This window comes from Phyllostomus discolor, chromosome 2 (assembly GCF_004126475.2).
Source record: "Phyllostomus discolor isolate MPI-MPIP mPhyDis1 chromosome 2, mPhyDis1.pri.v3, whole genome shotgun sequence".
Taxonomy (NCBI): Eukaryota; Metazoa; Chordata; class Mammalia; order Chiroptera; family Phyllostomidae; genus Phyllostomus; species Phyllostomus discolor.
The window spans coordinates 32,145,168-32,171,673 of NC_040904.2; positions in this window are offsets into that span (position 1 = coordinate 32,145,168).

A 26,506-nucleotide genomic window follows, 5' to 3' on the forward strand; every position below is an offset into this window, starting at 1 on the left:
CCTATATTCCATAACTCCCATACTTTATTCCACAAGGAACAACTTGTCATTCCTTGTTTTCCATCAGAGCAGTAGAAGTACCATGTATCTTCCCCAAACAGATCAACTGTGTGTCATCTTTCACTCTTCTGCCTCCACCCCTCCTGACCTCCCCTCCACGTCAGGTCTGTCACAGCAGCCTACTGTTGTTCTATTCCAGACATAGACCAGCATTCCAGACCATTCCTACTGCTGTTCTCTCAAGTCCTCAGATCACTGCCATTTTGCTGCTGTGATTATGTCTTCAGTGAAGAATTCTTATATTCTCCCAAGTGAAGTTCAAGAGATCTCTCTAAAATACAAATCCAGTATTACCACATATGTGACTTTTCAATGGCTTCCTGTTACCCTCAGAATAAAGCCCAAATTCTTAACAAGGCATAGAAGTCTCCCACCCTCTGATTTCTATTTAATCATTCCACTCTTCATCTTGGAATTTTGACTCAAGATACATCATTCCTTCTGGTTCCTTGCATGTACCATCTCCCCTTTGTCTTGAAACCTTTGCATATGACATTCCATTTGTCTAGAACTCTCTTCCTTAGCCTTTGACCCTTTTGCTTCACTAATTCCTAATCATCCCTCAGACAGCAGCCTAGTCATCATGTCTTCCAGGCAGTCATAGGACCCTCACGGGCAAATGGGATTAGGCACATTTTACTACTTGCCCCTTTAGCATCTGACACTTACCCTCTATTACACTTATAAAACATGGTTATAATTTTTTCAATCTAATTTCTCATTAAAAATATAAACTCCGATGACAGAGATTGTTCTGTTCACTGTTGTACCTGAAGAAATTGGATAGAGTTTAGAATATAGTATATGCTCAGCAAATGTTTATTAAATATCCATTTAATATTTAGAATAGTATTGACTAGAATAGGAATAGTTTGAAGTGAAAATAAAAGTATGGCGAAGGCATTTCATGGTAATTAAAAGTCATTGACAAAATTATAATTAAGATGAGTAGATTAATATTTATTAGAACACATTTTTACTTAGAAACATAATCCAATACCATTTTGAGAGTAATGAGCTAAAATGAGTGAGGGCAGCACACACATGGAAACGTGAGAGTCTGCCTGCCTCAGGACTCCCTCCCTTGCCTGAGTCTTCTTGTGCAGTCCACTCGTATGGAGCTCTTGCCTTAGCCCCTCAGTCTGGTTCCTTGAGGCTCTCTAGGCAAGGGTTGAGGAGAAGGTGTGCACAGAGACATTTACCCATCAGCTGACCCAACTCTTCCATCTGAGCCAAGCCTCCCTCTTGTCTTATGAAACAGCGCTCAGCCATGGTGGGAATCTATTGTGAAGTATGTCACCCATGAGTGCTGACAATGAAATACCAAAGATTATCTTTTAAAACTGAAACGGATTCAATGCCATCTTTATTGTTACATCATTCTTACCATTTTTCATTCTGATATTTTCTTAAATGGGAAAGAAATGATGCAGTCTTTACCAGACCTGACCATGAGAGCTGGATAATGCATGCAATCAATTACCACGTTATCTGCTTTTAAAAATGAAAGTGTTTTTTTTTCTTTTTTTTCTTTTTTTTAAGATTTTATTTATTTATTTTTAGAGAGGGAAAGGAGGAAGAGAGAGAGAGAGAAACATCAATGTGCGATTGATGGGGGTCGTGGCCTGCAACTCAAGCATGTGCCCTGACTGGGAATCGAACCTGTGATGCTTTGGTTCGCAGCCCACGCTCAATCCACTGAGCTACAGCAGCCAGGGTGTATTTTTTTCTTTTATATCAGCACACCATTACAAAGAAAATATGGAATCTTTGGATATGAGTTTATGAGTTAAACAGGAACAAGCTAAATTTAACACTGCCACCCTAAATGGGGGCAAAGGGGAGAATTGCAGCCTAAGGAAAAGTCTCAGAACTGAGCAAGGCAGGGTGGCATTGCTAGGAAAGAAGGGCAGAGTTCTCCTGAAAGCCTGTGGGTCCCCAGGAGCTGCACTGAACTCCTCCAGGGAGGGAGAAACAGTGATTCCACCCATGGTTCCAACAAACAAAAATCAGGTAAGTGTCTGTTACCTACAAGAAGAAACATGGATGCTGTCTTCATGGGGCTAACTGTGTACAGTCACGGGTATTCTGCAAGAGCATTTTGGGGCTTGACTGCCCACACAGCAGTAACATACTGGTGTTTTTAAATTTTATGGCTAGAACTAATCACACAATATTTTGAACCCAACATTTAGTCCTGTATTCAACTGCTGCGGGGTCACAGCATCCAGCTTTCCATTTCAGGCCTCCAGGCTTAAATTTATGTAGAGGACTATTTATGTCCAAAGAGAGAAAATCACTTTGCAAAGTCGATTTGCATGGAGTGAGACACTAGGCTGCAAAAAGCAAATATCTCATGGCGGGGGTGGGGGGGTGGCAGGGTATGGGGTAAGATCCATCAAGGAACATGTATAAAGGACACATGGACAAAGCCAAAGGGGGTAGGTTCGACGGGTGGAGACAGCAATGGATATGACAGGCAGTCGTGGTGGAGTGAAAATGGAGACAACTGTACTTGTACAACAATAATTTTTAAAAACGTTAAAAACAAAACACTTCGAACTAAAAAAAAAAAAAAAAAAAAGAACACAACTATCTCAAGCTCCCTTGGCAACACAACATCAAGAAAGACAAAAAAAGAGACAGCCCTCTACTACCTCTATCAGTGCCCGATCTTCCCAGGCCTCCCTGTGGGTTTGCACTTGGAGACGTCTGGAACACGGTCAAGGAAAGCTGGTTACGTTCTAGGATGTACAGGTCTGTGGAATGATGACTCCTTTAGAGAATTCTCACAGTTTTGTATGCTTCACATTAACACGGTCAGGTCCAGCAGACCAAATGTGGGCACATACTCTTTCTTAATTGCATTATCCTTCTCTTTGATTCACTTGCTGTTTGTTATTGATCTTGTTTGTTTTTGCTCATTTCCAAAGTCAATACTTTAAAAAAAAATATGTTGACGAGTTATATGCACGGGAAGAAAAATTTCAGAGGACGTTGTGTAATGTCTGACAGAGCCATGAGTCTCCCTGTTTCTAAAAATTTAAACATTCTCAGACTTGCTCTGGATGAAGAATCTCTCGTCCCCTCAGACATCGATCAGCTGTCTTTCATCTCCCTCCACCTCTTGCTCAAATTATGTGTGAAACTATAGCATTGCAGGACCGGCTGCTCCCCAGTGAATCCTAAGCTGTCCTAAAGATCATTTTCTACCACCCTGAAGGTTTAACTACAACTGCATTTAATTGGCATGGTGGGCAATTCAGCGGGGGCGTCGCAGTGTGACTGCTCAGGAAACGCCTGCCTGCCTTAGCGCTGGCAAGCGCACTCCCCCAGAATCTCACAAGATCACTTGTCGAAACGCTTTGTGCTGCAATGTTGATGATGTGCCCAGTTCAATCAATCAATCAGCAAACATTTATGTTAAATGCCTGTTCTATCACTGCTGCTAGCATGAAATTTCCCCTCTGCTGGCCAAAATGCTCATGGGAATTGTGTTCAGGCAAAGGTCAGGGTGATCTTTGTCTGACTCCAGGGGACGAACGCTATTGTTTCTAGCCCTTCCCAAATGGAAAAATCAACTCATCCAACAACAAACAGTTATTGGAACACCTACTGCGTGTCCACGTTTTAAGTAGGTTTACATTTCTTCTAGTCCCGTGAAACCTTCAAACCAGGGTCACCCCCTCCGCTCTTTCCTACCTTCTTTTTGTAACAGCTTATTATACAAGCAACTAACATTTATGTAAGACTATGTCATTAACAAAGTATTGTTATTCTTCACCTTACCTACAATATACTGAAATGGGACTTTTCCTCTTTTTACAGCTGAGGAACCAGGATATTTGGATCTGTCTAAAGTCACAGCCAATAGAGAGCAGGGTGAGCACTCAAGTCCTCTAACTCCAAAGTGACTTCCCCTGGAACCCCCGCTCTCTCCGCTACACATAAAGCACTCTAATAAGTGCCTCAGTTGGGAACTAGGAGTGATAATCAAATAAATAATTGAGTTTTTATCATAAGAAATTTAATACCAGAAGTAACCCAATGATGTTGTCTCACTCTAAAAAAAAAAGAAAAGAAAAAGAAAAAACTAAGAGCCCGCTGCATTTGAGAACCTCTCCCTTGTATCCAGAGATGACCCAAATCTTTGGAGGCTCCCACAGTTGCCTGGCCTCGCACAGACCTTGCTTGTATGACTCTGACTTGGGACTGATTCAAACTACATTTCTCAGAACATGCTCCTCAACAGCTGCTTATCCAGCTGTGTCTAAATGCAGTATTCATTTCTTCATTCCCCTCCCCCCTCAGCAGCTCTACAGTTCCCTTCGATGTGGATGTTGGTCTGGCTCTATCATTCCAAACAATGTGCGGTATGATCGTGACGGACCTGCATGTCACTCACATCAAAGACATTTTTTTTTCCTCGATGTTTGACTTGTCCAAAGGCAGACCAGCACAATGGTAAACAAAGCATGGAACTCTGAAGTCAGACTGCCTTGGTTTTAATCCTGACTTCTTTATTTACTAGGTACCTGATCTCAAGAAAAGTACTTAACCTCTCTGTGCTTCACTGTCTTTGCCCATAAAGTGGCAATAATAACAATATCTGGATCATGGTACGGGGGAAGTGTTCAAGGAGTTAATATAAACAAAACCCTGGGAAAGTGTCTGACACATATGAAATGCTACAGTTCTGAGCTGTTACTGTTTATCATTACCTAAACCACTTAACACGTTAACCACTTTTCCTTCTTTAAACCCGATCTTCAATTGCTCTCTGTGGCATCATATTCTCGTGTTAGTCTAATCTCCCCTATGATTTTTCTCTTTCTCTGTTGCAGACGCTTTCTTTTCTTAACAAATATATGTTTAATTTCTTCAATGTTTACTAAGAAGTTTCATTCTTTTTATCAATTTTTTATCCCTCAGCAATTTTGCCAAAAATTGTACATTAGAATACCAACTTCACTCAAATACCTACTTTCACGACAGACTCTTCCCCTAAATTCTTGATTGGCATCTCCACCTGCCTTCTTGATATCTCCACGTGTATGTCTCATGTACAAGTTAAACTTAATCTTTCTTCCCAAACTGGTTGCCTTCCGGTATTCCTCTCTTAATAAATGTAACCAGCACCCAACTGGATTGAAGTCAAATGAACTGGAAGTTTGTTAGACAACAGCATAATTTTCACAACTCACACTCATGCCTGAAAGACCAGGCATTCCAATCCGTCTCTCCACTTTAGATTGCTGAGACTGCGGCTCTGGGGTCCCGTCTGCCCACGGCAGTGTTGCGTGACCAGGGTGTGATGGGACAACTTCATTCCTTAGCTACATCTTAGTTTCGTTCAGATGTATAGCCAGCCTTCCTTTTTCTCCTTAAAAGGAACTATTTTATATTAATGACTAACCTTAGACCTTACTGATATTCCCAAAACCACAGTAAGGAAACATGCTGGGAATTGCAGGTTTTTACCTTCAGAATAGTCAGAACTATTTCAAACTTCAGCATTTTGATGACCTCATAGATGAATAATAATGCAGTTGGTTTTACTGGAGAAGGAGGAGGAGGGGGAGAAGGAGAACAAGAAGAACAGGAACAAGAAGAACAGGAACAAGAAGAAGAACAACAAGAAGAAACAATTACAGGCCTTTTCTATTCTTCCACCCCATCCCAGGAAGCACTTAATAATTAAATAAAGAATTATTCTGTGTCCTTTATATTCAAATGTCAGGGACCTAATTTGACACAAAAATAAAATGTGATGATTCTGCTTGAAAAATTTTTTTCTATTAATGTTATAGAATCTGTTGTAAGGAGGAAAAAAAGCATCTGGACAGTTCATTTGAGTGGCCACAAGAGAGCAGTAAGAAATTAAAGCTTAGGAAGATGACTCCTAGTCTCATTTTATGTATGTGTCTTTTGCTATTAAACATAATTGAAAGACAGACCTATCCATTCTGAAGCTGAGAAATATACTTTATAGAATTTCTTAATTTTTACAGTCCTTGAGGAAGGACAATATACATAGCATTAGTAAATTAACTGAAAAGGACCTTGATTTGGGGGCTTTTATGAGTCAAATTCACATGTGAAAATAGAAAATAATTACCCTGGGCCAAGGGACACCTTGAATTGTCACCCACCACATCCCTTCCAGTTACTCAAGTCAGGCAGAATGGCATGTGACCCATTTACAAAGCCCCCAGAAGAAGTTTTTGACATCCTGTTCTATCTAGAACATTGCCAACATTTTAAAATGTTAACTGTTAGAAAATATATTTTCTAAAACATCCAGGGTACCCTGGATCTTTTCTTGAGGCCCACTCCTAATTCTTTCTGTGTCCCTGCCTTTTCTTCCCATACAAACTTTGTCATTTTTAACTTGGAATTTTGGATGACATAAATTTTAAAAATGAGTTTAAAAATCATGAATTTGCAAAATGACTAGCAATAGCCCAATATCCAAGATGCTATTAGGAATCAGTCTTTAAAAAAAAGATCAATGACCCGTGGGAAAGTAGACAAAGTACATGAGCAGACAATTCACAAAAGCAGAATCTCACAGAGTCAGTAAATGCATGAAAAAAAAAGATGTTTATGCCTAGCAATAAACAAATGTTACTAGATAAGCACAGATTGAAAAAAATTATAATGCCCAGTGTTAACAAGAGGGAAAAGCTACTCACGAAGGCTACAGCATGGGCTGGGAAAAGTTCCAAGGTGCAGTTTGGAAATATATATTAAAAACCTTTTTTTATCCTCACCTGGAGACATTTTTTCATTGCTTTTAGACAGAGAGGAAGGGAGAGAGAGGGGCATTGATTGGTCGCTTCCCACATGCACCTGGTCCAGGGATTGTTTGATTGTTCATGCCTGGACCTGGACCAGGGATCAGTGATCAAACCCAACCTAGGTATGTGCCCTGACTGGGAATCGAACCCACAACCTTTTAGTTATGAAAGGAAGCTCCAACCAACTGAGTCACACTGGCCAGGGCATAAAAAACTTTTAAAATGTGAATTTCCATTGTCCTAGAAATTTTAATGTTAGGAATTAATCTTATAGGAATAATCAGGCAAACACAACTGTAGGTTTTAATAATAAAATGGATTGGAAAAATAAAACCTTAAATTGCCTCAAAAGAAAAATGGACTAAATAAATTAGAGTATAGCCATGCCAATGAACTACTATGCAAATCATTAAAAATAGTACAAATGTATGTTTATTGGCATTGAAAGTTCATGGTATCTCATGGTAATAATGAAAACATCTTGCATCATTTTTTTTACATTTATTTTTTTACCATGGAAGAGTTTCCTCTTCCCAGTTGCTCACTTTTTTCCTATATAGCATTTCCTCAGCCATTTGAGTCTTATTTTTCTCCTACCACTGACCCTTTCCAGATGAAAAAAAAAAAGCCTATGAGATACCTTTGAAGAGCAAATGCTAGTGTTTTGTAATTTTCCCCCGTCCGTCCCTGTGGGGATTGAGAGTTGAGCTATGGTAGTGGCTCAAGGCAGAGCAGCCTGGTGGGCCAGTTCAGAGTCCCCTCCCCAGCTTAGCAGGACGGCCTGAACCGCCCTGAGGTAGTTGCCCATTTGTACATTATGGCCCCTCGTTTGTGAAACCTGAACAGATGGCATAGACATCCTGGATGGTTGGTTAGCACTCCACCTAAAAAAAATGAAAAATTATATCATGGCATCTGAAAATAAGTCTTTAGCAGCCAAACAGTGTTCAATAGAACTTTTAAATATCCTCCACTGTGGGACTCACAGGATGGCTTAGCAGCAGGACACAGAATCCTTGGTTGCGCAATAGAGACAACGTTGACCTCAATGATGAGTAAATGCAGCAGTGGCATCAATGATGAGTAAGTGAGGTAGTCACATCCAGACTTCTTCTGGCTAACTGTGAAAAGAAATTCACTGTGCACTGGCCTTCACACTCTTTGGTAAAGAGGTTTCTTGAACTAAGGATCTCCTGACTCTTACTACCATCTCTCCCCATCTCCTTTCTTTCCTCTGCCGTGAACACCACACTCTTTCTACTCCCAGGCCTGTTTGTTTGTGTATGCTCTTAAACAACCTGTTAGAAATAAAAAATAGTAAGTTTGAGCTTTTACAAAGGTCAAAGGGAACCAAACAGAGCAAAGCTATTCAAACAGCAAATGGGCAGGAAGGTGGAGATGCTGAGAAGAGCAGGGAGGGGCTGTGGGTGGGGTGGGGGATTAGACGGCAGGGTGCTTCCTTCACCTCCAGTTCACTGGGGCTTTGGGTGAGTCACCTAACCTTAATCCCATCTGAAAAAGAAGATGTGAGAACACTTCCTTAAAGAAATTCTGTGTGATTAGATACAGTAAGATTTAAATCCCTTTGAAAGGTGTTTCTATAAAAGTTCTAAAGATTGTTTTTATCTCTCAGCTTGCTTAACCTTCACATTTCAGGACTCATGGAAATATACCTGGCCGCCATTAAAACAAGGTGAGTGCTATTATGTTGAGAAACTTGGCTTTTTTTTAGCAGAGCTAATCAGTTGCATACCAAGTATGAGATTATTCTATTTAATTAAAATAAAATGTCAGATTCCATTTCCACTGACATTCACAAAGTGCCTAGTGTGTGTTGGGTTCTCTCTCTAGGCACCTATGGAAACTAATAAACATGGGGTAATAGAAACTAAGTGAATCTGGGACTCTGGCAAGAATTAAGGCAACTATAGAAAATAAAGGAATGAGCCCTTGCTGGTGTAGCTCAGTGGATTGACTGCAGGCCTGTGAACCAAAGGGTTGCCAGTTCAATTCCCAGTCAGGGCACATACTTGGGTTGTAAGCCAGGTCCCTAGTAGGGGGTACGTGAGAGGCAACCTCACATTAATGTTTCTTTCCCTCTCTTTCTCCTTCCCTTTCCCTCTCTTTCTCTTTCCCTTCCCCTCTCTCTAAAAAGAAAGAAATAAAATCTTTAAAACTTTTTTTTAAAGAAAGAAAATAAAGGAATGAAAATCAATGAGCCCAGAGTTAGTTGTTATAGGTTAAGACTCTGAAACCAGTCCTGAGCTTTTTCTGGCTGGTAGGTTTACATAACCTCAATGATTTGGTCTTTAATCCATCCATCCAACAAAACATGAATTGATTGGCTATGCCCACTGAGAAGAAGAGAAAGCCCGCTTCCTCAGGAAGCATACCTTCCTATGTCAGAAGACACAAATAAGCAAGTAAAAAAAAAAATGAAGCAACTAGATGGTATTAGAGAATAGTAAGTGCTGTGAAGGAAATAAAGTAGCTGAAGGAGAACCCCTCAGGGGATCCCTTAGGTAAGGTGGCCCAAGAAAACTGATCTGGGTTGGTGACATGATGGGTCAGCTGAGACCCAAAGGGCGAATGAGAAGTCGGTGGTGTGATGAGGCAGGAAGAGTCTTTCAAGAAGAGGGAACAACCAGTTGAAAGGCTTGAGACAGAGCCGAGAAGAAAGCCATCGCACGTAGAAAAGAATCTGCAGGGAGGAGAGTGGTGGAGATTGAGGTCCGAGGAACGGGACGGCCCAGATCACCTTGGGCTTCTGACGTCACAGAGGGAGTCTGGACATTGATCAGGCTGCACTGAAGAGTTATTGGAGAATTTGGGCAGGAGAGAGCAATGCTCTTATTTATATTCATTTTTGAAAGAAAATTCAGGCTACTCTGAGGAATGGCTTGTAGGAGAGCAAGAATAAAAGGAAGGAGATGAGTTACAATGCTGTATAACTCAGCTTATAAACTTCTACAAGTTAATTTGAGAAACTTACACAAATTTATGTAAGAAGTTGTGGAAGTCATATGACAAAGATGGCGCTGGGGACCAGATGCATCATGTGACATTGAGCAGGACTGGACCTTTTTGTGGTACATGTAGAAATAGTTGGCAGTGTTCCCATGACAGATTATCGTATTGTCTCACCAAGTGACAGAATTAATGCACAAAACAAATAGCTCTACACTAGAAAAATACATTCACTTTGAGTTCAACTCGTCATGAGCCTCTTCTCCAACTTTAGAACACTGTAACCAGAACTTGGAACGTGGCCTATACTTACTCTGCCATCACTCCCCACACTACAGTCCCTTGGATTCTCAGTCTCTCCGACCATTGCAGGCAAAGAAGAGGAAGGTAGGGTCAGTAAATTGCTCATGTTAACATGGAAAATCAGAGGTAGAACTGCTAGCAGAACACAGGTACTATGCCTGGACGTCAATAAGGCTGTAATCAGAACCACATTGCTTTGTAACAGGAAATCTGGGCTTCTAAGAACTGCAAAGTGGAGATTTACCAACTGAGCTAATCATGCAAAGAAAATGTCAAACTGCAATAACAGATTTTCATATTCCTGTCTGCCTAAAGAGCAGAGGTTGGGGCCCCTGCCCAGCATAGATCACAAAGCACACGATTATTCAGGCTCCACGTTTCAGTAAAAAGTTTTGCTTAAATGTGCCAGATATTGTTAAAAATACAAAGAACCCTGTTCATAAACACCACGCTTTCTACTGATCCAAGAGCACATGTTTATTTGTGTGCTCAGTGGCCTGCATATTTTAAGAATCATGTAAATAATAAAGTCAAACTACTTTATTTGGTAAGAGTGAAACTGATGGCCTGGTAATCAGACACATTTGTGGGTGGTTGTATCTCTGTGTAGGCTGTTGATGAGACATAGTGACTGTATACATGTGAGAGAATTTAGACAAACCTACTGCAAAATGTACCCCTTCCTTTATGGGAAAGACAGAACTTTCTCTTCTTTGCTTCATGAACACAATTAGAAAATAGAATTTAAAAAAAAAATAACAATAATGACTATTCATTAGCTATGCCTCCAAGTAAAAAGAAATACAACAGTTTAAGACCAATCAGACCTGGAGTGGAATATGTTTCTAACCATTAAATATAGCAGTTTCTAATGATTTCTTAGGTGTTAACATAGGGGAAAACGTAGGCAAGTCTACTTCTGAGACTGAGACTATTGTAGTTCCCATCTGAACCCTCACCAGAAAGAAAAGTAAAGTTGACAAAGTCTTCAATCTTACTGAATAAAGTGCCCGATCATAACTAGTTTTCGGAATATGCAGATGTTTCCTTGAAATGCTGTAACACTTGTTTTACACCAATAAATGTCTCTTTTTCAAGCCAAATGTTCAACAGAATAACCTGTTTTTGTATGCCCTTGCTTTTCTGTCTATAGAGGTTTGCAGCCTCCAACCACCTCTCGCTACAGATACCCAAGTCCAAGCCAAAGTTATCACCAATTGTCAACCAATTTTTTTAAAGTGCTAATAGAAATACCAACATGAATTGTGTCTATTTATATATGTATTTTATAGATAGTCTATTGTTACATATTTATTTTTCTCAGATCAAGCCAGAGATAAGTTGAAATTAGCATATAAACTACTCAAAATCATTTTCTGATGTTTTTTGGCAAAGCATGGTTGGCCCTTTTCTTATCTTTGCATCTGTATCAGACTTCTCACTTTGGGGCCCCAGTGTGGACGTCTCCAGTTTGATGACAGCACACCCTCCCGCGTGAGTCCTGCGTGAGACCTCCCCACCGCTCGCTCATGAGGTAGCCACCGCAGAGCTTGATGAAAACTACTTGCTCTCCCTGACCTATGTACAAGTGGAAGTGACTTATTTCACATGATAATAAATGTACAAAACAACTTCAGATCTCATTCACATCACACTTAATAAACTGCCAAAGAGAAAGCTGAGAGAATGTCCAAGACTGAAAACTGTGGAGGTCAGAGAACTGGGACACGGTAAAGATTTTTAAGAAAGAGAAAGAAATGTAGCTCATTTGCATAGTGCATACATTATCTAAATAGGCTAATCATCAATGCAGAGTGAGACAATGACAAGATAGTCACAATGGAAATGTGAAGGGCTCAGTCAAGTCTGGATCGAGCCCACATGCCCCCAACGCAACATGTTTCTACTGACGAGTCACGTGGTACATTACGGCTTATGTCTGCGCACTGCAACTTTCAGGGGAGTGGGGGGTAGTTACATTGTCTTCATTTGATTTCACAGGAGAGCTGATTAATGGACGTCACAGACCAGAAGAAGTGTTTGTCTTTCATTTGAATGAACTGCACAGAGGGTCTTTTGGGGTATTAAAACTAATGATAAGAAAAAGCAGGAAGAAATAACTTTGATAGTTAAAAGGAAAATAAAATTGCAATTTCAGGTATGTATTTGAAGAGTCAGGACTCAGTTATGGCTTATTTGCAATCTTATGAGTGAACATAGATCCAGGTTAAAACAAGGCTAATATTTGAGCATTAGTAATGTAAATTATGAAATGTCTAAATCTTTTCAAAATATACTGCCTATAGGTTTATGGTTATAAAAGGGACACAATATATACTCTGCTAGGAATAGAGACTGACTTATAAATTTGGAAATTTTTATTGAGTTATATAGTTAGCACTTTCTTGAATGTTAAAGATAAGCAATGTGTTTTTTTCCCCAAAGAACTACAAGTTCAACATCACCATCACTCAAGGAAAATATTTAGCATACATAATCTAAAAATATTAATGAAAAGTTACTTTTAAGAGTATATTATTTAATCTATAATGTTACTGAGTTATTTTTACAAAGCATTTAGATTATGATTTATTATTATATTTAAGATATTAGGGTAATTTAGATTCATCTAATACCTAAATCCACTGATAAATATATTTGTAAGTATTATCTTTCTGTCAGTACAGAGAACTGGAACAACAATTCCTGCCAGGAAAAGGGGGTTGGCGTATAACCAATTTAAATAAGTTGAAGATGCATGATTTTCGACTTTTATAATGATCAGTTGTCTCCTTTCCAAATGAGATCTTGAAGAGTAGCTTATGTTACTTGAATGCTGATCCCCAAACAGTTTTGATTACTTTTCATTTTTTCTATTACTAAATTTACACTTCTAACCTAGGGATTATGAAAAATAAGTAATTTGCTTCTTCATCATTGTTCAATTTTAGAATGGTTATTGATCTACCTGGATAATGGGCGGTTTTGCATTATTGTCAAGCATCTCCAATGACACTTATCCTAAACCTATGTCAGGATAAAGAGCATTTGTGAAATAAATGGAAAAAATAAGAAGCAATACTTGTCTTATGTTTGTACTTATTTTGTCAAAGGGAGACTCCCTGGCCTGAAATTCAAGGTTTGGATTTACTTTTAAAAATATAGAATCATATTATAAAGTAGTCTCTGCAAGCAGAATGATGTTTCTTACCACTGAGTCATACTGCTTACAAGAACTAGAAAGGATTCTTTATATTTGCTGTTAGTGTTTTTTAAGTCTTCTAAATTTTCTTTTCCGAACCAATGGAAGCATACAAATGTTACATTGTAAGTGCGCACAATGGTGTGAGCTAACCTGAAATAATATGACTGTTGTTGACTACGACTCTTTTTTAAAAACATTTCTCCCCCAGCAGCTGCTTCTAACTTCAGTTTTGAAACATTATTTCCATGCACATCCGTGAATTATTTAGAATTCTTTAGTTTGTAACTCTCCTCTGCTCTGTTGGCTGCAACGGGGTTTTGGTCCAGAGAAAGATAAAGCATATACAAGACTGAACTCCACAGGAGTCCCACTTTTACTTTCCAGACTGATTTATATTTACCGAACTTTCACTTCGGTAAAGTGAATAGTTCAGTAGTTTTAATATAAACCCATGTAAAAAGAGAGCTTGGGTAGGTAGAGTATCTATAGTATCTATAAATATGATGGAAAACAGTAAAGATAACCTTGCATTACAAAAATCATGTATAGAAACATAAATGTCTCCAGTTTTTATCTAATTAAGTCATTAAGGATGATTCAGCTCCCTCAAAATTTTCCCCACCAATATTTTTCAAGTTTAAGTTTTACTTTAGTATCTTTTTAAAAATATCAAAACACCTGGTGTAGAAAAGTGCTCTTCATTGATTTAAGTAATAATCTCAAATTTTTTTCCAGCAAAGAAAAGGCATCAAAACATCTCTTCTTATCCAAAGGAAAAATAAAAAACTTAACTGTCAGATATTTCCAACAAAGATAATCACGCAGAATCTACGTTGCAGACGAGCTACTCCTGGACGCGGCAGGGAGGCAGCACCGTCTGGGTGGAGCGGCAGTAAGAGACGTGGAATGGAGTCTGTCTTCCCAAATCAAACCTGCCTTTCACTGTTTTTTATCGTTGCTCTTTCTCCTGTCCCCTTTTTTTTCTTACTCTTTTCTTCCCCTAACTTTCTCATGTCCCATTGAAGTTTTGGCCTCTTCACCCCTCAACTCAAATGGAGCATTTAGGACCAACCAGATTTTTCCATTTGACTTGAATTTTCATCCAGAAGATTTGCATCCTATAGACACAACACCATTTTTCTAAACAAGAACTGGCCACGTTCAGCTGTGGGGTTCAATGACAATGTTACAAATTCCAGGTGCTGCTATGGAGTTTTAAAGTATCTAGTGCAAAAACTAACAAGTAGAGTTCTTTCTCCATCAACTTTCCTACATTAAAAGGATCAATTTTTAAAAAATAACTCAGGTTTATAGGAGAATCCTCAAGCGCAAAGGCATGCACAAATCCTGAGGGAAAAGCATCTCGGCTGAGACACATTTTTACAATTTGCTTGTATTTCAAACCCTTGATCATTTTACTATGTTTGAGGGATTAAAACTTTCTTTTCTGACGCTTCTTGCATTCTTCAATAAATGTTGTTTATACAAACTGTAAACAAATCTGACTGAGTATGTAAAATTACCATCTAAGAATAGACCTTAAAATAATCATTTTCAAAAGTATTTAAATACAATGTAAGGTTGTAGAATTGCAGATTTTTAGTGGAAAACAGGTTTTAGAAATTTATCCTGATAATCCAGCTATGAAAAGGATATTCTTGATATATGTTAATAGCATGCCAATTTCTCAATGGCAGAAATTAATATGTAATAATATAAAATATTTTAGGAACTATTAAAAATAAAATATGCAGATTTTATTTTAGAATTTCTAGTAAATTTTAATTTGCATTAAACTTTTTAAGTCAACAAATTTTGAGGAATTTCATATGAAACTCTAGAGTTTTTATATAAATATGAATCCTTTAAAAGGAATCAGATTTCCAAAATGGTTTTTAAAATTGTTTTAGAAATGTTCTGAATGTAATAGTGCAGCGTTGTCAATAGTATTTAAAAATCAAATTGAAATTTGTTAAACTAAAAAAAAAGTGTTAGATATTTTAGTAAGTTATTATGTAAAATTCTTTGTTAATATTTGTTAACGAAAATATTTTGTTAACTTCTCCCATTACAAACTAAAATAATATAGTATTCTTAGGAAAATAATATTGGCAGTTTCTGTCAACAGTGGAGACCGGTACGTGCTCTCTCCTCATTCCATTGTGCGGGAACAAACAGGAAGCACAAGATGTGTTTCTCTAAACTTGCTTTAAGTCTTGTTGAATAGCTGGAGCGTGCTTTGCATGTATGGCTCTCAACTGTTTGTTTGTTTGTTTCGGAGACAGGATATGCTAACAACTTCCTACAATTTTAACTCATTTGAAAAATATGCTTGTTTTAAAAGCCTTAATGACAACAGATAAAACCAAGAATCATTGACCCAGTTATAGCGGATTATTTAAAAGCTACATATGGTTTTTTGCAAGGAAGTTTTGCTTTCTCCCCCAATGTCCTTGCAAATGAGAGAAAACACATAATAAACAAAATGTGTCTCCCAATAAAGATTACACATTAAATAGAAAGTTAATTTAAGGTGAAACATCCTCTATCTCTTCTATGTCTTTCTAATGTCAAATACTTTCTAATGTCAAAGAATAGTTCATTTATTTATGTTTATATAATGTTTAAAAATGAAAATGCACTATTAGCCAAGATTATTTAAGTAAATTTATATGACTTGTGACTAACACTGTGTGCTTTTATTTTTAAAGGAAAAAATACAGTTATGTTCATTGTTGGGATGTATTTATAGAGCATTTTTACTGTTAAGTTTTGCTCTTAGAGCTTAAGGAACATTTGAGAACAATAATAAGCAGTGTGTAATGGTATTGTTAGTGAAGTCCTTTCTATTGAATTTTCAAGATGCTGTAAAATGAGATTATGTGAGTAGCACCTCTGGACACTTTTTCCCATCATTGTGTTGGTATCAATCGCTGACTTCCACCATTTCTCCGGGTATTAAATAGAAACGCTGTTTCCCACTGCCTTGATTGGACAGTTTAGAATACATGACAGAACTGATAACCCTGCTGAGATTAAGCATTGTAACCTGATGAAACCTAAGTGGACCCTTCACAGCTCCAGAGAGTGTCTGGAAGACAGACCTGAGAAGGTATAAGTCTTACTTTCATCTCTTGTTTTCACGAAGCACTTCTGTCCCTAAGCAAACCAGACTCAGATAGACAGTGAAAACCCTCAGTCTTCTTTAGCTTCAGCCACAGCCAGGCAGCCATTCCCCTGGCAGAGGCCACCTTCGCCAGAATGTGGACACTAATGCTTCTCGGCAGAGAGTAGGGCTCATGATCACTCTCTGGGCGCGGACATGTTGCCAGCACACACCGGATCAGTTTGCAATTGGCAGGGCTCTGCATGGCTGGAAATTGAACCATGTATGAAAACGAGGTATCTATTCCTGGCTCTGCCCTTGGCGTCATCTATAACTATGGAAAAAGTCTTCTCACGGTTGCTTCTCAGTTTCCCACAGACACAAAAAGAAAATGAAATTTAACACTCAGTCGTTAATTCTCCTCTGTAAGAGTTGTGGGAATCAGATATTAAAATGTTACCTAATCTGATATATTAAGGGTAGTATACCACCTGGTGAGGCCTGGCTTCAGAAACTGATAAATCTACAGTCAACCATGGGCGTTTAATAGATTTTTACTCCATTTTATCATCTTTAGTTTTCATGGTCAACCATCCATGATTAGAAGTACAGAAATTGCATGCTCCTTACTCTCCACTCCCTGGACTAATCGTGAGAAGGCTGCTCTCAATGTAACTCTGGCAGGCGTCTTGTCAGCAGAGACCTGCTGCCTATAACTGAATTAGCTTTTACATCTTTTCACCTTTCATTGACTGTCCTCACTCCTACTTACATCTCTTTCAAATCCATCCAATCCACCCAGTGCTCTCATTAACTTAAAAGCTGGGTTCCCACCCAACTTCTATGAATTGCCACATGGGATCTGGCACAGGAATTCTCTTTTCTTTCTTAAAGTGTATAATGTTTTATATTTCATTTTGATCAGGAGATATCAGCTGACCCATGGAAAACACGATAAGGTGAGGTTTGAATCGCTAGTGACAATATCCTTACCTGTTGTACAAGAGTTTTTAATTTTACCAATTGATAGTGTCTTCATCCAAAGGAATTATTTTTTATGGTTATTTTTTCTGGAAATGTATTTACAAGAAAAAATAAAGGCTCAGGTACAGAAATTTTCTGGAAATAGATTTAGTTAACTGTGAAGTTAAAATAGATAGTGATAGCTTTATATTACCCTGAGCTTGCCAAATGATATATGGCATGTTTCATTTCACTCTGGGCCTCTTCTTCTAAAAGGATTGGCCAATCATGAAGTATTCAGGTGAGTACGACAGAATAAAGGAAAGGTCTGAAAATCAAATTACCTTAGGAACCATTACAATAATCATGGGTACTTTGTGTGGGGAAGAGAAGGGCTGGAGAGGATGCAGCCCCGTGGTCTTCCGTGGACAGTGATAGAGTAGAACCGGACTTACTCAGCATGGTTCCCAAGGACCACACGTGTCAGGAAGAAAGCTACAGCTCAATGTACAGAATAACGCCATACCCACTGCATCTGTTAAAAATGAGAATTTTCTTAATGAGAGTGTGTGGGACAGGCATCAGATGGTTGCAATGAGCAAAATCTCACTCTAGTATAATTTTTTAAAATATTACTGAAAGGAAAGAAGAATAAGGAGACACTTCCAGAACTCAACTTTAGACAGTGTGGTCAGGGTTCCTAGGTACCAAAATAGTGTCAGGCGCCTCCTCTCCCTGCCTCTTTCTCTAAGGAAACTTACAGTCTCTTTTCTATCTTTATATCTTTAAATCTGCTACATCCTTCTCTCTGAAGAATGGACTAACTTTTGGAGATTTCTGATTTCCACACCATAATTTCCATAATTTCAATTTGCACGTGGCTCTGGTTTGCCATAGCAGAAACTCTAGTACTATCTTCATGTCCCCTTTTCATTTCACGCCCCAAAGGCCTCTCTCTGCCATTTCTGGGTCCTGTAGTTCACCTGCTTCCAGCAGAATTTTGTTGGTTCTTTTTGAGTCCAGTTTCCCACCTGACCCCTTGTTTTGTGCTAAGTGGGTAGGTTCTACTAACTACCAATGTAGTCAAGACCCTTAGTCAAATGCAGAAACAGGGAGAAGATTCTTTTAGAAGGGGGTACAGAGGAGATAAACATTAGTATCTCAAAAACAGGATAATGAGCTTTCTCCTGTTGGAAGTGGAGTAAATACTAAAAAATCACCCCCAGCACTTTTTCAGGAATATATACATTGGGAAGATTACCTATAAAATCCTTCCAACTTTCAGATTTTGATCTTTTAAATTTCAACATAAGTAGCAGATTATAGGGGGACATTTTTGCAAGTTCTCAGCTCATACCAAGTAGGTTACTGACCTCACTCCCATTAATCCAATCTAATGTCTCCCATCTTAGTATACACACCCATCATTCAGCTGTTTAGTCATTCTTCACCTTACCCTTTCTTTCACTTCCCAAATACAATCAATCAACAGAACCTGGTGCTTCTATCTCCTACATAACCCTTTGCCCCATAGACTTTTTCATCAGACTACTAATGCCAGCCCAGTCAAAATTACCATTGTTTCACATCTAAGGTATTTCAAGTGTATCCTAAGTTGCGTTCCAACATCAGCCTAAGCTCATTTTCCACACTACAGCTAGAGCAACTTTTCCAACAAATTGTGATCACCTTGACCCTGCTTAGAACAAGGCTTATCGGGCTCTAAGTTCAGAATCACATACCCTTTGAGAAGCTACACAGTCTGGGTCTCATCAGTCTCTCTGCCCTCATCATATACCACTTGGCCCTTTCTTCTTAGGGCCCCAGCCATACAGTCTACTTTCAAAAACAGAAACACACTGAGTTTTCTATCCCATCAAGAGCTTTTGAACTTGCTACTTTGGGTACCAGGAACACTTTGTTCTACTACCCTTAGGCTAGGTAGCTTCAACTTCACTTTCACACTTCAGGTGGGTCACCCCTGTTGAATGTTTGCTCCCATACCACATTGTTTTTCCACTTTGCAACATTCAATTTGGTCAGATTCACTTGTTCAATGTCAGCTTTCCCCACCAAAGTATAATATCAATGAGAATACTTGCTAATGCCTTCAAGGCAAGGACAGCACTTAATATAAATTATAACTCAATACATATTGGTGGAGGAAATGGCTTGATGGTAAGCCTAGATCTATTACTAGGCATTCTGAAAATGCAAATTTCTAATAATGTTTTACATTTTTAGAAATGATGAAAACATCGCACATCTTAAAACCTATATAAACGTGATTAAAGAAAGTGAAACACTGAAAATTTGTACAATTGGAACATATTTTTTTAAACTTAAATTATCTCTTCACCGAAAAGAAAAGCATTAAGAATTTTATGTGGATTATGTCTGGTATAACTAAACATTATATAAAGATATCTCATACCAGCTGGAAAATAACATTTTAACTCTTCCAAGAAATTTATGTATTAATCTAATATATGTACAAACTATTCTAGATATTTTAGATATAGGGTGAAAAAATAGAAAATAAAACTTGCCCTAGTAAACTTTATATTCTTGTACCATATAACATGGTTAACCAAATATACAAAAACAGGGAAAAAAATGAAAACACTGAAGCATTCATGCATTCTTAGCCAAACTTAAATTTTTCTTAAGTTCACTTATACTTTAATAGTAATTTTTTGTTCCTATTATTAATCATCTAAGGACTTCCTGGATGTTGCATAGAGTCACACAAAGATAAGATTATGGGTAAATGCTGAAACACAGGAAAATGAAACCTCTTTGTAGATTTCCCATTACAGAAATTTATGTCTAACTATTATTTCACTACTGAATACCTTAAACATCTCAAAGCAACAGAAAGACTAAGATTCTCATGTATCACACACTAAATAATTCAACCAAAGAAGCTTACAAGGAGTAAGTACATTTGGTGACTTTGCCCCTCTTCATGTTTTCTAATAGCCGGCATTTAAATTGAGGACACTGATGAGGCTGGGTAGTGGAGAGATCACAGAGAGATCAAGGTGCCTAACATTCCCTAGAACAGATTGGTCATGGGAGTACGTGAGAACCTAGATGCCAGGAGCTGAAAAGGAACCATGGGAAATGGGGTGATATGATATCCCTTTTAATCCCTTTTGTTTTAAGTCCAAGGGATTCTATGTTGGTGCAAGCCGAACAATAGACTTTATAAGAACAAAGTTCACGGCACAATAGGTGCTCCAAAATGGATGTCAATGCAAGAGGAAACTGGGCCATTTACAAAATAGAATGTTGCCTTTTGTCTTAAAATTCCAGCCAAATTTAACTCAGAAAAGATAATTTAGAAACTAAAAGAGTGCACAGCTTCTCTTACTAGTTCAATCAAAACCCAAAATATGTCTAACAAAGACCATTAAATGCAATATCTGATAGCACTAAGCTGTCAATCATTCACTCATTCATTCATTCATTTGACAAATATGCATTGGATGTCCACTGTATATCAGATACAGTTTTAGGCACCGAGGATAAAGAATGGAATAAAAACAAACCCTGACCTTACAAAGAATACAATCTAGTGTGAAAGATAAACATACTCATAGAGCAGGTAAATGTGTGTGCAATACAATGTCAGATTCCAAGTGCTATGAAAGAAAACACAACCGTGTAAGAAGGTAGAGAGAATGCTAGGAGGTGGTATTCAGGATGATGTGGACAGATATGGCTTTTCTGTTCAGGTGACATTTATGTTAGAAAGGAGCGAGCCAGGAGAAGCATTTTCAGAAAGGAGGAAGGAGGGGCAGCTGAGGTTCAGATCACAAGAGCACTACAGACCATGATAAGAGATTGTATTTGGCTAAGATAAGAGGAATAGGAGGTGGTAGAAAGTCATCAAAATCTGTAGAGACAGAATGAAAGGAGGAGACCAGTTCAAGTTGCTGACAAATTTCTGGGCTGGTGCTTGAAAGACAGAATTATGGTGCTTGAAAGAAGCTTTTCAAGTAGATAAGGTGGATCCGAATATGTAATGGTTAATATAGATAAAGTAGAGGTGTTTGTTTTTTCTTTGTCCCTTTCAAGGTGGTAGCAGAGGTAAATTTTGAGATGATGCCAAATATCTGTCAGAACATATATCTGCGCCATTGAGAATTTTCATACAATTCAATTCCATGATTTAAAGAAAGTTTTTTTGTCAATCATCCCCAGCCTGCAGCTTGATACAGTAACTCCAGTAGCTGCCCTAAGCTAGCTATCTTTGGACAACTTTGTCAACTGTGCTTTAATTTACAAAACTTATTTTTAAATCCCATTTTTGACTGTTCTAAAGATTATATGCTCCAAAGTATTCTTTTAAAATCTAGGTGTTATGTGCTTCCAGATTTTTCCATAACAGATCACTTTAATGATTAAATTTTACCCTTTTGGTAAAAAACAGATCAATCATTCCAAAGGATTAGAGAGGAGCTGGTCGCAGAGGGGCATGAGGGAGTTTGGAGGGACTGTTCTACATCTCGATTATGGTGGTGATTGTGCACTGGTCAAATTTGGGATGCATTTTACTGAATGTAAATTATCCTTTTAAAAACATGACTTCAAAGACTATAAAAAGTAAAGGGCGAGAGAGAGATGATGATGAATATCTGTCTATGTATCTATCTATCTATCTATCTATCTAATTTTTATCTATCCAGGCTCAAAAATAGCATTTTGGTGTAGATTACTGCTGACTAATTGGCAATGATGACCCCATCAAGGATGATAAGATTACCAATGATTCCCTGACTGGTAGTAGTGGTACAGTCATTAAAATGTTTACTGGTAGCGTATTTGGATAGGATGTTGTAATAGGCAGCCTGTAAGATGGTCTCCAATGATCAGCATCTCATGATATTCATGCCCTTGTGTAGTTCCCCTTCACACTGAATCAGGATGATCCTTGTGTCTAACAGATACTGCCGAAGAGATGGAGTGTGACTTCTGTGGCTAGGTTAGCAGTGTATGAAAACTTTTGCCTTCATATCCCACATCACTTTCTGGGGGAAGCCAGATGCCATGTCATGAGGGCTCTCAAACAGTTTCTTACAGGGAGCATGCAGCCTCACCCCAACAGCTAGCAGTAATTTGCCAGCCATGTACAGGCAAATATTGCAGCTCCAGTCAAACCTTATATAAGTGTACACCTGGCTGGCATGTGACTGAACCTCATGACAAACCAGAACTAGAGACTACCCAGGCAAACCATTCCCAAATTCCCAAAGAAATTATGAAAGTCAATATATGTTTATAGCTATTTTATGCCACTAAATATAGAGAGTAATTTGTTATGCAGTAATACTATGTTGGTCAAAAAGTTTGTTTAGTTTTTTCCATATGATGGCTCTAGTAGTGCTTAGTTGTCCTTAACTTCATTCAAAACAATTTTGTTAGATTGTATCATGGTATTGTGATAGCTATCATATCGGTGTGCATTAAAAAGACTTATCAAAATCAGTGAATTTTTGTGCAGCCACTTTAATATTGAAGGTGGAACAAAAGATGCAATGCTTTTAGCATATTAAGCTGTATTATTTCAAGAAATATAAAAATACAATGGAAATACGAAAAAAAGATTTGTGCCATGTGTGGAGAAGGTGCTATGACTGATCAAATGCATCAAAAGTGGTTTGCAAAGTTTCTTGATACTATTGATATTTTGGCCACATAATTCTTTGCTGTGAGGCTGTCTTATGATTGGGAGATATTTAGCAGCACCCCTGGCCTCAACCCACTAGAATCCAATAGCGGGAAATAGGCAACATACTCAAAATGTCAAAATCAATAAAGCTATTGGTGAAAATGAAAAGCGTGTCTTCTATTTTACAGAAAAAAAAACACAACAGGCTTTTTGGCCAACCCAATAGATAACTAATACAGATACTGATGGAAGAGGCTATATTAAGAGGTGCAATATATCAGATGTTTGAGAAGTACTACGGTAATAGTAATTATGAGGGCTATCAAATTTTATGGCTATTGATATGGGGAATAGATGCATTGAAGAAAGGAAATACAAGGCTTGCTAGGATTACTTACCACTTAAAGACTATGTGTGAAAGTCATTGGTTTTCCTTGGCAACATATAAAGAGATTGTCAGTTCCTGCAGTCAGAAGGCAGAAAAGTGAGAATTAGTTCGAGGGCTTAATTATAAGAGTAACAAAGCTCCAAAAGAGATTATTTTTCAAACATGGCAGGTCGCAATGCCAGGGTCAAGACCCTTGGTGAGAAGCCATGGGACCTTAAGACTTGGGGTGGGGATAGCAAGGCTGATGCATTGAAATGTCTTGAATCTACGCATTCTCCTCCCCATCCAAAGCTAACACTTCTCTTTTATTCTTTATCTGAAAATGATGCAAAGATCTCTACCTTGTAGAAAAAACCCATTCCTCCTCGGGGTCTACCCCATTATGTCTTCTAAGCCAACAACTAAAGTTGAGCCTAAACATAGCCCAGCCAGAAAGGGGCTGGGATCTCTTAGGGGAGGAAAGAGTCTACATTTCAAAGGCATTGCCAGACCTAACCATCATGTACCCATAGGTCACAGGAAAGTAAGTACAAGGCTAGATCTGGAGGGTGATGGATTAAGGAGGGTAGAATATAAAGTTGGATAAGGTAGAGTTTATTACTCTACCATTATACAGGATTTAACATCCTGGCAAATAACCTCAGAAAATGAAGCTAATATACTGCTAAGATGACTTTTGGAAGTTTGTTGATAGTGATGACCCATGCTAAGTGAGATGAGGTACATTTTCCAGGCTATTGTAGAAGACAAGACAGGAGCAATAAAAAAGGCTGGGAGAAATGGGTGTGCTAGAGTACGTACATCTCATATGGCTAGAAAGTTCTGTGGGAAGGCCAGAGGACATTGTTTCCCATGGTGATGAAGAATGTATAGGTCACAGGGGAGCCAGCATTGCTGAGAAGCATAGTAGTGTCTGTCCTCTTTAGGTCATGTTGATGATGGGAGATATTCCCATAAAATCATGCTCCCAGATAACAATGAACATGATGGGAGCAAAGTGGGAACAAGTATTATAATAAGCACCAAGGTTAGTGAGGCAACTACTGAGAGTACATCTTAGAGTTATTGAAATGTTTGTTGTTCAGCTTTGCTAAGTGAACGGTGTAGATGCAGGTCTGGAAACTGAGCAAAGCATGGATCCTGAAGGATGACAATTAACTATTAAAAACTCAACCAAGTACTTGTAGTTGCTATGCCATATATGCTACCCATGCTAGAACAAATGAATAAAGTCTCACATACATTAGATATGGCCATTGATCTGGTAAATGCATTCTTTTCTAATTTTATCAGAAGCAATTCACATTCACTTGAAATAGACAATAATATATATGTATAATTTTGTCCTCACAGCTATGTTAACTCTATACCCTATCATGGGATCATCCAAAGGACCAGGTCCATATGGATATTCTGCAGAAAATCACATTGGTCCAACATATTGATGATGCCATGTTAATTAGACAGAATGATCAAGAAATGGAAAGAATGTTAGAGATCTCATTAAGACACATGCATTTTAAGGGATTGGAGATAAACCCAATAAAGATTCCAAGATCTGCCATATTAGTGAAGATCTTTGAGATTCAGTGATCTGGGACGTGTCGGAACTTTCCATCCAGTGTAAAAGACAAATTGTTGTATCTCACACCTCTCACCACTAAGAAGGAGGCAAAATGTATAATGCATCTCTTTGGGTTATGGAGGTAGCATATTCTACATTTATAGATACTGTTCTGATTCAAATACTGGAACATACAAAAAGTCAACAGCTCTGAGTAAACCCAGAGCAAGAAATGTTTGAGTAGAAAGTATGAGTTATGATGCAAGTAGCCCTGCTCATTCAGTCTCATGACGCAACAGACCCTGTGGTATGAGACATATCTACAGAGAGCAGGGGTGCTGTGTGCATTTTATGGCAAGCCCCAGTGGGAATATCACAGCATGGATCCTTGGGGTTCTGAAGCAAAGCCATGCCATTTGCCAATGAGACTTATGTTCCTCTTAGATACTAGTGTCTGAACTTTGCTACTAAGATTTAGTAGATACCTGGTCATCTTATATCAAGTGACCATATGGCCAAAATGACCTATCAAAAACTGGCTCTTTTAGACTCACCATGTCATAAATTTGGGTGGGACCAGCAGAAATCTATTATTAGATGGAAGTGGTACATCCACGGTTATAATGAGCATGGCCAGAGGGCTCAAGAAGACTATATAAGCAGGTGGCTCAGAACTCTGTGGCATTCAACCCTGTTGTACAAGCATCTCTCTCTCTCTCAGCTCACACCTATGGTCATGTGGTAGGAGAGGGAAATCCCTTATAACATGATGAGAGAAGAAGGAAGGTGTTGAGGTAGGTCCATGGATGGATTGGCTCAAAATGTTTGTGGAGACCAAAAAATTAATCACAACTGTACTACCACCTCATTAGTGGATAGTACAGAAAAAGATGAGTGATGGGAAACTCTCCTAATAAGAGTTTTGGGCAGTGAAGTTGATTCCTCATCTTGGTCACTGGTCACCCACTTTATATGTACAAATAAGTTAGAATACATACAGTTTTACAAATGATTCAATTGGTTATTCTGAAACCTGATGGAGAAAGATTGGCAGGTCAGGGGCAGAAAGATTTATGAAAAAGGAATATGGATGGGTTAACACAAGCAGTCATGGAAAATAAAGATCTTTGTATTACATAATGTTACTCACAAGACAACATCTGCCAGAGAAGAAGCCTGAAACGACAAAATAGAAAGAATGACTCAGTCAGTTAACATTGCCCTTCCTATCATTGGCAGCCCCAGGTTCTTGCATAATACATAGGTGCATGAATGGAACAGCGTGGCAGGAGAAATGAAAGTTTGCCTCAGACCAGAAGCATAAGCTCTCCCTCACTGAAGCTGATCTGCTACTGCTAAATGTCCAAATGTCTCCATCAGTGGAGACACTGAGTCCTCTGTATGGTACTGCACTTCAAGGAGAATAATTTTGGTGAAAGTTGATAACATTGGAGACCACTTTACCTTGAAAAA